General features: G+C 41.4%; 1 protein-coding gene and 1 pseudogene across 1 annotated transcript in view; one reads left to right on the forward strand and one right to left on the reverse strand.

Annotated features, from left to right (window-relative positions):
- Nucleotides 1-11560, reverse strand: part of ZNF609 (zinc finger protein 609) — a 221184-nt gene that overhangs the window by 43698 nt on the left and 165926 nt on the right. The window lies entirely within an intron of this gene.
- Nucleotides 8601-11560, forward strand: part of LOC105510650 — a 6355-nt pseudogene continuing 3395 nt past the window's right edge.

Below are 11560 nucleotides of genomic sequence, written 5' to 3' on the forward strand. Positions count from 1 at the left end.
AGGATGGTCTCGATCTCCTGACCTTGTGATCCGCCCGTCTCGGCCTCCCAAAGTGCTGGGATTACAGGCTTGAGCCACCGCGCCCGGCCTATTTTCCGTATTTTTGATAACAGCCATCCTAGTAGGTGTGAAGTGGTAACTCATCATGGTTTTTGTGTTCATTTCCCTTATAATTAATGATTCTGAGCATCTTTTCATGACCTATTGGTCATTTAGATATCTTCTTTGGCAAAATGTCTATTCGAGTCTTATGCCCGTTTTTGACTTCGGTTATTTGGGTTTTTATTGTCGATCTGTAGGAGTTCTTAATTCTAGATATTAATCACTTATCAGATATATGATTTGCAAATATTTTATCTCATTCTGTCTTTAATCTCTTGGTAGTATCTTTTGATAAACAAAAGTTATTAATTTTGATGAAATACAATTTATCTAATTTTTCTTTGTTGCCCTATGCTTTTGGTGTCATAGCTAAAAAATCAGGCATTACTTTTTAAATCATAAAATAATTTCAAAAATTAAAAAAAAAATCAGAGGAAAAAACAGTTGCTAGTTGTGGGGCAGAAGATATAGGAGGCTGAGCGCAATGGCTCACGCCTGTAATCCCAGCACTTTGGGAGGCTGTGACAGGCAGATCACTTGAGCCCAGGAGTTCAGCACCAGCCTAAGTAACATGGTGAGACCCCATCTCTACAAAAAATAGAAAAGTTAGCTGAGCATGGTGGCACACACCTGTAGTCTCAGCTACTTAGAGGGCTGAGGTAGGAGGATATGTTGAGCTCAGGAGATGGAGGTTGCCATGAGCCAAGACTGCACCACTGCACTCCAGCCTGGGTAACAGAGCAAGACCCTGACAAAAAAAAAAAACAAAAAAAAAAAAAACAAAAAAAAACAAGGAACAAAGGAAGGAAAGAAGGAAAGAAAGATAAAATTTAGGAGAAGATATAGCTCATTATCTCTGAAATTATGCTTTGAATTCAAAGCACAGTAAGGGTAGCTAACACAGTGTTTTAAGCATTCGTATTCCTCCTCTTATTATAATGTGACTTAGTAGATGATTGCCTGGTCCAAAGACATGTATAATAAAAACAAAGCTACCCACTGGATCAAGAGCTCATCCATCAATTTTGCCCACCATCTATGGATGGCATTGCAGGTCATTTGCACAGCATCCACTTTGGACTTACATACAAGACTCAGCAACGGTCCTTTGGTACCAAACCATTTTATGCATTTTCTGCAATTTACAGTTGAACCCTCAGACTCACATATCAAGGCAGAAGCTCTGGTAAAGGCATAACTAGGTATGTAGACACCGGATTCATCATCTGTTATATTTTAAAGACCCCTGATTCTTTTTATTATTTTTCTTTTTGTTTTTTATTGACACAGGGTCTCGCTCTGTCACCTAGACTGGAGTGCAGTGATGCGATCATAGCTCACTGTAACCTCACACTCCTTGGCTCAAGTGATCCTCCCTCCTCCTCAGCTTCCTGAGTAGCAAGCACTAGAGGCGCACACCACCATGCCCAGATACTTTTAAAAAACTTTTTTGTAGAGATGAGGTCTTGCTATATGTTGCCCAGGCTGGTCTTGAATTTGGCTTAAAGCAGTCTTCCCACCTAGGCCTCCCAAAGTGCTGGGATTACAGGTGTGAGCCACTGGCCCTGTCCTTCTTTTTCTTTATTCTTTTCCTCTTTTTAAAAAAATTTGTCTTGGACAAGATGTTGTTGTTTAAAATAAATAAATAATACAAATAAAAAGCTTGTCCCCACATGTATTTTGAGACAGGGTCTTGCTCTGTTGCCCAGGTTAGAGTATACTGGCAAGATCATGGCTCACTGTAGCCATGACCTCCTGGGCTCAGGTGATCCTCCCATCTAAGTTTCCTGAGTAGCTGGGATTACAGGTACACCATGTCCAGCTAATTAAAAAAAATTTTTTTTTTGATAGAGAAAGAGTCTTGCTATGTTGCCCAGTTTGGACTAAAACTCCTGGGTTCAAGTGATCCTCTTGCCTCAGCCTTTCAAATTTCAGGGATTATAGGCATGAGCCACCACACCTGACCTACTTTGTTACCTTGTTCCCTCCCTTGAAAATTGTATTTCCTTAGCTTGGTCAGAAAAACAGTATGTGTTAAGCCTAATGTCCAGTGCTAGTAGGAATAGTTAACAATAAACATTAATAATTGTTGCTGACACACTGGTGCCAAATTATTGTTCAATTTGGTCGTATTCTCTAGAAGTTGAATATGCCTTCAGTTATGGTCTTCTCTTTGCTTTCCTAGTAAAGTCCTCTTTACTCTCTCTAGACCTCTTATAACAGCCAAAGGTCCTTTTAACCACCACTAAATGATCAAAAACCTGTTAATGGTGTCTATGTAGTTTCTATTTTTATTTCTAAAGGAGAATGACAGACATATTTGTTTACTGATGTTCGGCGTAAGGGCAAGGAGGAGGACACAGCTACAACAAATACCTCAACTCCCAGTCAATATTAGTAGTTTTCTAAAGTTTTCCCACTCCAGTTTTCTAGTTCTCTTAGAGGTTGAGGTGGAGAAACAGATCATATGAAAGTAAATAAATTACAGTTTCTGGAAACCCATAAGCATAGCTGCATCTTGCCTGCAGCAAGGAATGTTGCAGGAAATTGGTAGGACTGAGAGCTGAGGGAGAGCTGCAAGAGGATGCCTGTGAGGAAGGCTGGTATGGAACTCTACATGCTACTACCTCTGCAGAAGCCTCAGCTGGGAGAATGTAGAAATTGTTTCCTTCCCACAGCTGATCTCTGGTATGTTACTGTCTAATAATTAACTTTGACATGTGATTAGAGATTATGTGCATTTATGAGCACTATTTCCTCCAGGATGAAAGTTCAAACCAGAGATGTAGGGAAAGGGTAAATATATTCAGAAACTTCCAAGAGTGAGTTGCCTCCAGAAATGAAGAAACTAGAAAAAATTAGAACCATCTGTGGTTACGTACTAGCTAAGATTTTCTTCTTAGATTGGTGAACAGTTGTTATCTGAAAACCACTTAAAAAATTTAGATTTTCAGAAAATGAAAACCATTCTAATAATAATTATTTTTTGAGACAGGGTCTTGTTCTGTCACCCAGGCTACAGTGCAGTGGCACAATCAGAGCTCACTGCAGCCTCTATCTCCTAGACTCTAGAGATCCTCCTGCTTCACCCTCCTACGTAGCTGGGACTGTGGGACTGTGCCACTTGCCTGGCTAATTTTTTTGAGTTTTGGTAGAGAAGAGGTCTCATAATGTTGCACAGGCTGGTCTTGACCTCCTGGGCTCAAGTAATCCTCCCACCTTGGCCTCCCAAGGTGCTAGGATGACAAATGTGAGTCACTGTGTCTGGCCAAACTTTTTTTTTTTTTTTTTTTTGAGATGGAGTCTCGCTCTGTCGCCCAGGCTGGAGTGCAGTAGCGCAATCTGGGCTCACTGCAAGCTCTGCCTCCCGGGTTCACGCCATTCTCCTGCCTCAGCCTCCCCAGTAGCTGGGACTACAGGCGCCCGCCACCTCGCCCGGCTAGTTTTTTGTATTTTTTTTTAGTAGAGACGGGGTTTCACCGTGTTAGCCAGGATGGTCTCTATCTCCTGACCTCGTGATCCGCCCGTCTCGGCCCTCCAAAGTGCTGGGATTACAGGCTTGAGCCACCGTGCCCGGCCCTATTTTTTTTTTTAACTATCATACTGGCTGGGCGTGATGGCTCACGCCTGTAATCCCAACACTTTGGGAGACTGAGGCAGGAAGATCACTTGAGGCCAGGAGTTCGAAACCAGTCTGGTCAACATAGTGAGACCCAGTCTCTACAAAAGAAAAAGAAAGTTAGCCAGACATGATGGTACATGCCTGTAGTTCCAGCTACTTGAGAAGTTAAGGTGAGAGGGTTGCTTGAGCCCAGGAGTTGGAGGCTGCAGTGAACCATGACTGCACCACTGCACTCCAACCTGGGTGACAGAATGAGACTCTGTTTCAAAAAAATAAAAACAAAAACCAAAAACCTTTATTTTAGCTCCAAATTTGTTGCTGCAATGCAAATTATTAGACAGAATGCTTTTGCCATGCTATAAATACTTATGCCCTACCAAATCTCATGTAGGCAGAACCTCCAATCAGATTAACAGCAACATCTCCAGGTTTTTATCCTACTTATCCTGGCAAACTATTCATCCTCAATTCATGGATCTGACTATAAGGAAGGGTCAAATCATGTACGAGTCTTCCAAAACCAGAAACCTAAAGGCAGAAATGTGGTTACTGTTCTTTTAGAAAGGATACTTCCAAAGAGAATCTATACACTATCCAGGAGTTCTTTTATTAATAGTCTAAGTATAAATCTCTCAGGTGATCCAATAAGCAATTTGGGATAGTTTGTACAAATGTTCAAAGCCTCTGGAGACCCTTAAAAAAATACTGACACCTAGCTGCCACCCACAGTTATTCTGATCCAATATAATTGGGTGAGATCTGGGGATTGGGATTTTAAAAAGTCCTACTCCCACACTCTAATGTGCAGCAAAATATGGAAACTCCTGCTAAAGAAAATAGTGTCTTCAAATTTGTCCACCTTCAAGTCTGGGATGGAGGGAAAACAAAAACCCTAAACTCTTAATTCTGAGATCTTCTGGGATTCGAGGACCCAAAGAAAGCACAAGTGCGGGCCGGGTGTAGTGGCTCACGCCTGTAATCCCAGCACTTTGGGAGGCCGAGGCGAGTGGATCACCTGAGGTCAGGAGTTCGAGACCAGCCTCAACATGGAGAAACCCCGTCTCTACTAAAAATATAAAACTAGCCAGGCGCGGTGGTGCATGCCTGTAATCCCAGCTACTCGGGAGGCTGAGGCAAGAGAATTGCTTGAATCAGCTAGGGCAACAGAGTGAGACCAGCCAGGGCAGCACAGTGAGATTCCAGCTCTACAAAAAGTAAAATAAATAAATAGATTAAAAAAAGAGAGAGGAGGCCAGGCGCGGTGGCTCATGAGGTCAGGAGATCAACACCATCCTGGCCAACATGGTGAAACCCTGTTTCTATTAAAAAAAAAAATACAAAAATTTGCTGGGTGTGGTGGTGGGCACCTGTAGTCCCAGCTACTTAGGAGGCTGAGACAAAAGAATCGCTTGAACCCAGGAGGCAGAGGTTACAGTGAGTGAAGATCGCGCCACTGCACTCCAGCCTGGGCGACAGAGCAAGACTCAAAAAAAAAAAAAAAAGAGGAACTCAACCCAGTAACAGTTGGGGTCAGAGGGTGGATGATCTGCTCAGATTGACTTTGGGAAGCAATGTCTCTCATTATAATGCACATTTCTAGAAAATCTCTCTCCAACTTGTGACAATAATTATTCTGAAATTTGCATTTGCCCCTTTTATGAGTTGAACTGTGTCCTGTCCCACCCTTCCCCTGCCAAAAAAAGGTATATTGAAGTTCTAACCCCTAATACCTCAGCAATGACCTTATTTGGAAATAGGGTCTTTTTTTTTTTTTTTTTTTTGAGATGGAGTCTCACTCTGCCACCCAGGCTGGAGTGCAGTGGCCAGGTCTCAGCTCACTGCAAGCTCCGCCTCCTGGGTTTACGCCATTCTCCTGCCTCAGTCTCCCGAGTAGCTGGGACTACAGGCGCCCGCCACGTCTCCCGGCTAGTTTTTTGTATTTTTTTAGTAGAGAGGGGTTTCACTGTGTTAGCCAGGATGGTCTTGATCTCCTGACCTCGTGATCCGCCCGTCTCGGCCTCCCAAAGTGCTGGGATTACAGGCTTGTGCCACTGCGCCCGACCTTGGAAACAGGGTCTTTACAGAGGCAATCAAGATATCAAGATAAGGTCATCAGGGTCTGCCCTAATCCAGTGACTGGTGTCCTTATAAAATGGAGCAATTTGGACACAGATATGCACAGAGGGAAGACAGCCATGTGACTGGAATGATGCAGCTACAAGGCCAAGGAACACCACAGATTGCCAGCAAAGAGCAGAAGAAAAGAAGGATTCTTCCCTAGAGCTTCAGGAGACAGATGGTCCTGCCAACACCCTGATCTCAGACGCCTAGCCTCAGGAACTGTGAAATAATAACTTTCTGTTGTTTTAAGGTACTCAGTTTTTGGTACATTGTTACAGCTGCCTAGGAAACTAATACAGCCCCAAAGGCAGATGTGGTGGTGATTAAATCAGTCAGATTTTACCTTAACTAGCCTTACTGAATTGCTGCTAGACTGCAGTCTAAGTGGTTCGCAGATAGGGTTGGTGGAGAACAGTGGTGATGGCAGCAAACTATAATTTCTTGGGAAGCATTTTTTACAATTAGCACGTCCAAGCTCCATCTTGTTTATTTTATTTTTTAAATAAAGACAGGTCTCACTATGTTGGCCCGGCTGGTTTCAAACTCCTGGGCTCAAATGATCCTTCCACCTTGGCCTCCTAAAGTGCTGAGGTTACAGGTGTGAGCCACTGCACCTGGTTCCAAGCTCCATCTTGAACCTGCTGATTCAGAATAGGAGCAGGACACAGCTAATGTTTTATTTTATGTTTTTTATTTTATTTTATTTTGAGACAGGGCCTCACTGTCGCCTAGGCTGGAATGCAGTGGTGCAATCACAGTTCACTGCAGCCTCAGCCTTCCTGGACTCAGGCGATCCTCCCACCTCGGTCTTCTAAGTAGCTGGGATAACAGGTGCTTGCAACCAAGCCTGGCTAATTTTCTACTTTTTGTAGAGATAGAGTTTCGCCATGTTGCCCAGGCTGGTCGTGAACTCCCGGGCTCAAGCAATCTGTCCACTTCAGCCTCCCAAAGTGCTGGGATTACAGGTGTGAGCCACGGTGCCCGGCCAGTTAACATACATTTTAAACAAGATCCCCAAATGATATCAGTGACTTGCTCTGATCCCCCCTCCCCTAAATTCTCCCTCAGTAACTGCTAGGTTTACTAGCTTAAGTAAAAGGATAAAACTTTGGGTTTTCTCCAAATTCATCTGTAGATCCTAATCAAAATTTCAGCACTTTTTTTTTCTATAAAAATTCACAAAGATGATCCTAAAATTTACATGGAAATGCAAAAGGCCAAGTAAAGCCAAGGCAATCTTGAAGAAGTTCAACAAAACTGAAAGACTTATACTACTAGGTAACAAGATTTACAAAGCTGTAGTTATCAAGATAATGTAGTATTGACACAAGAACAGGTAAATGTATAAATGGAACAGAAAAGAACCCATAAATAAACCCACACATGTTAACTGGTTTATGACAAATGTGACACTGCTGTGCAATGGGGGAAAGAATGGTCTTTTTAGTAAGGTGCTGGGTCAATTAGATATCCATATAAAAAAATAAGATCTTGACTCCCAACTTACACCCTAAACAAAAATAAATTCCAGATAGATTGTGGATGTAAATATGTATGTATATATATACACACACAAGGTTCTCAGAAAAAACATAGAAGAATGTATTATTTTGGGATGGGCAAAACTTTGTTAAACAGGGCACAGAAAGCACTAACAATAAAAGGAAAAAACAAGAATTTAAAAAAGATAAAATAGACTACATAAAAATGAAGACAAAGACACCATTAACAGAAAAGTCAAGACACAGAATATATTTATATCACATAAATCTCACGAAGGACTCATAACCAGAATATTCCTATAAATCAATAAGAAAAAGACATACAACCCAATCCAAAAATGGGCAAAAGACTTGAACAGACACTTGATAAAAGAGATTTCCAAATGGCCAATGAACACATGAAAAGATGCTCAATTTCATTACTCACCAGGGAAATGCAAATTAATACCACAATGAGATACCACTACACACCACCAGAATGGCTAAAATGAAAAAGACAAATAAGGTCAAGTGTTGGCTAGAACGCAGAGCAATCAGGATTCTAATACATTGGAAGTAGGAATGTAAATTGGTTTAGACATTTCCGGAAACTTGTGATATCTATTCAAGTTGATCATACACATACCTTATGATTCAAGAATTCCATTTCTAAGTATAGATAGATAGGAATATGTATATATAGTCCCAAAAAGACATGTACAAGAATTTTCACAGCAGCACTTTTTATAACAGCCTCAAACTGCAAATAACCCAAATGCCCATCAACAACTGAATAACTAGCAGTATACTCACATAATGGAATACTATAATAAAAATAAACAAAGTTCAACAACATGCAACAATATGGATGAATCTCACTGGCATAATGTTGAACAGCTCAACATAAAAAAGCTCATACTATAATGATTCTATTTACATGAAGTTCAAAATGGGTAATACTAATCTATGATATTAATGGTGAGATTGGTTACCCGGGGTGGGGAGAAGGGCTAGCTATTAGAAGGGAGGCATGAAAGAGGTTTTGGGGTTCTGGCAATACTGTGTTTCCTCATCTAGGTGCTGGTACCACATGGTGTGTTCACTTTGAAAATGCAAACTTGCACACTTAGGATTTGGGTACATGTTTATATTACTTTCAGTAAGACCTATTAATATAAAACAAAAACAAAACCTTTGGGTTTGTGACTCCTGTAGACAAGTGACTGGGAAGATAACAAAGGATAACAGATTAGGCTATGCCAGGATTAGCCAAGATGCAGGTCAGTTCTATACTTTAGGCAGCTTGCCCAATCTCTAGGGCAGCAGACTAGTCTAGTATCTAAGGCAACAGCACATGGCAGAAAAGGGGAGGGTTCTGCTTTCTTCATCTACTCTTTCTCCATACTTCACTCCAGGAGATTTTCTGCATAATTCTAAGGAATGCACTGAAAGCTAAAAAGCAAAAGGGAGCTTCATAAATGAGAAGATGCACGGTATTTCAAGTATATTGAATGATCTAGAAAATTTTCAAAAGGTGGGGGTAATCAGAGTCAAATAAGGAGAATGCAGGTTGTTCACCAAATTAGTTCAGGGTTAAAAGTTTCATTTGATTATGAGTTCAATGGGGGTAGAAAATTATTTGACAGCAGTCTTTTGGGCTGCTTTTAGATACCCTAAGGAGAAAACAGAGTACAATATGGGGGAGGGGTGACTGCTCAATTTCTCACCATAGGCTTTTTGTCATATAGCTTGTTGCTATGGAGAAGGCCGTGAAGGCAGCAACTAAAGGAAATAAAGGATCTGGCAGGAGTAAGCACAGGGATAGTAGATTAAACAAAAATTTCTTGAGCAATTAGCGAGTAGCAGGGCCTATAAATGACATACTTTTCTTGTTTTTCCTAACCCTTACCCCTCTGAAAGTACACGGGCTTGGTTTACCACTATAATTTAACAGAAACACAGAGAAGCCTGAATGGGCCTAACAAAGCATAAGCCTGGCAGACAAAACACAAGGCCATTTAGCAATGCGGCCTAATGCCAGGAGGAATCAGCTACCTACCCACCCTATCCTGGGGAAATTATCTCCAGCTGCCTAAATTATAAAGTTGGTGCCCTGTGATTTCTTTGTTTTGTAAAGCCTGAGGGAGATGGAATAATGAGGTATCAGAAGAGGTGGAGAACGGCCCCTTGTTTCATAGAGTAGTCAGAGAGAGAGAGAGTTAAAGAGAGAAATCGAGTTAGTTCTCACCGGTATCATTAAGAGGCAGCAGCAGCCTCAGTAACAATAGCTTGGGAGCAAAGCTCTGCTTGAACTAGTCTGAAACTACTGCCATGGGAGAAAAGGCTAGTTGCCAACTTTGTTAATAGCTTCTGCCTATCATTGTTACAGCAGCTTTATCAAATAGGGCAGGGCCAGGACCTGTTTTTAGCAGTGTAAGCACTAAGACCAGAGGGCTCAACATCTTCCAGCAGATCTCATCACAACCAATGACTAACAGACAATTCCCTCTTCTGTTCCACATAAATGATTACAGAATTGTAAATATCAGAGCTAGAAGGACCATAGAGATCATGTAGTCCAACCTCCTCATTTTACAAATAAGAAAATTAAGGCCCAGACTAGTCAAACGACCTTATTAACAGAGCAAGAAAACACCAAGACTCTCAAATAGCACTTTTTCCCCTTTGAATCATACTTCAAAGTTAAGTTAGTTAGGGCTAGTGATAAATCCCAGGCAATACCAGTAAGAAATTTATTGCCTAGGTATCACTCACCTGAATTCATAAGTATCAGGATGATTTTGATAACAATAGGTCTGGGTTTTGTTACTGAACTATAAAAAGAATCTCATTTGCAAATGATCTTACCTATCTGGCAAGCTCACAGCCTAGTCACCTACATATACTGCCTGACTATGCTTTGTTTGGGGGGAGGGAGGAGATGGGTGAGCGTGCACAAAGGGGAGAATATCTCTCTCCCCTGGAGATTAGTCTATTTTGCCATTTGCAAAATGGAACTCAAAAAGCCCGTGACTGAAATTTTTCCCAAGGTCTTCCGGATTTAAATGTATGACAGTGGACATATAACACAATCCACAAAGGTATATAAACACACCACTGCTCTAAAGTATCCTCTGGGAGTAAGCTGCTTGGTGGGAATCTGTTGGCTGTTGTTTTTGGTGGGGGAGGGGTGGGAGAAAGTAGGTACTGATTTCCCTAATGAAAATTTCCTTTGTGTGGCTGCTGTTGCCATGTGGTGGTCTGTTGCTATGAAGATTTGTGGTGCCAGACAATGGCTGCTAGGCTCTTTATGACTGTGCTATTGGTAGAGCTATTTCTTCCAGATTCAAGCTGGTATGCAATTGGCTAAACAGTGGAGAAAGCTTGGTTGTTATTGTGCCCCATCCCTCCTCTAGGTAAGTATTGCCTGGGGCAAGACTGAAGGTGAAGGGGCATTAATTATAGCATATGAGAAAGAAAAACCAATAGCTGAATGCCACCTTGCTTTTCCAGTCTAAATATCTAAAATTAGATATTTCACAGTTCACACACATACTTTTCTACATCAAAATCACACAGGAAAAACCAAGGGTAACTACGAAGGTTACCATTTCCATGAAAGAAGATTAATGGAGAGCCCCTTTCCTTTAGTGAAAAGGATAATGACCCACAGCTGGGATCTGCAATCAGCTGAGGATCAAGAATAGCTGGGGCAGGTTCTCAGCGGAGCTACCACAGGCAGACTAACTTCCTGCTAAGCAAAACCATAGCCTATTACTCTGATAATGAGAAAACTGCAGTCCACAGACCAAAGTAAAGGGCTCAACCACAGAGTCTGAGGTAGGGCCAAATGTTCTCCTGGGTAACAGAGGCCAGAGTACACAGAAGTCACCATGGGTCTGTTTAGATGTCAGATACTTACCCACCCTCTTCATACTCCCACACAATTACTCTTCTTTCCATCTCAGAGTATATACAGACACACACACACAGTATATATATGCATGTCTGTGTATATATATTTTAAAGATCTAGCCCCTGTGCTGTCAATACCATAAGCCAGTAGTTAACATATGGCTATTTAAATTTAAATTTAATAAAATTAAACATTCAGACTCTCGGCCAGGCACGGTGGCTATATGAGGCATGAGATTGGTAAACTTTTTTTTTTTTAATATATATATATACATTTTTTCTTTTTGAGATGGACTCTCACTCTGTCGCCCAGGCTGGA

Source organism: Colobus angolensis, unplaced genomic scaffold (assembly GCF_000951035.1).
Source record: "Colobus angolensis palliatus isolate OR3802 unplaced genomic scaffold, Cang.pa_1.0 Scaffold19, whole genome shotgun sequence".
In the NCBI taxonomy this organism is placed as follows: Eukaryota; Metazoa; Chordata; class Mammalia; order Primates; family Cercopithecidae; genus Colobus; species Colobus angolensis.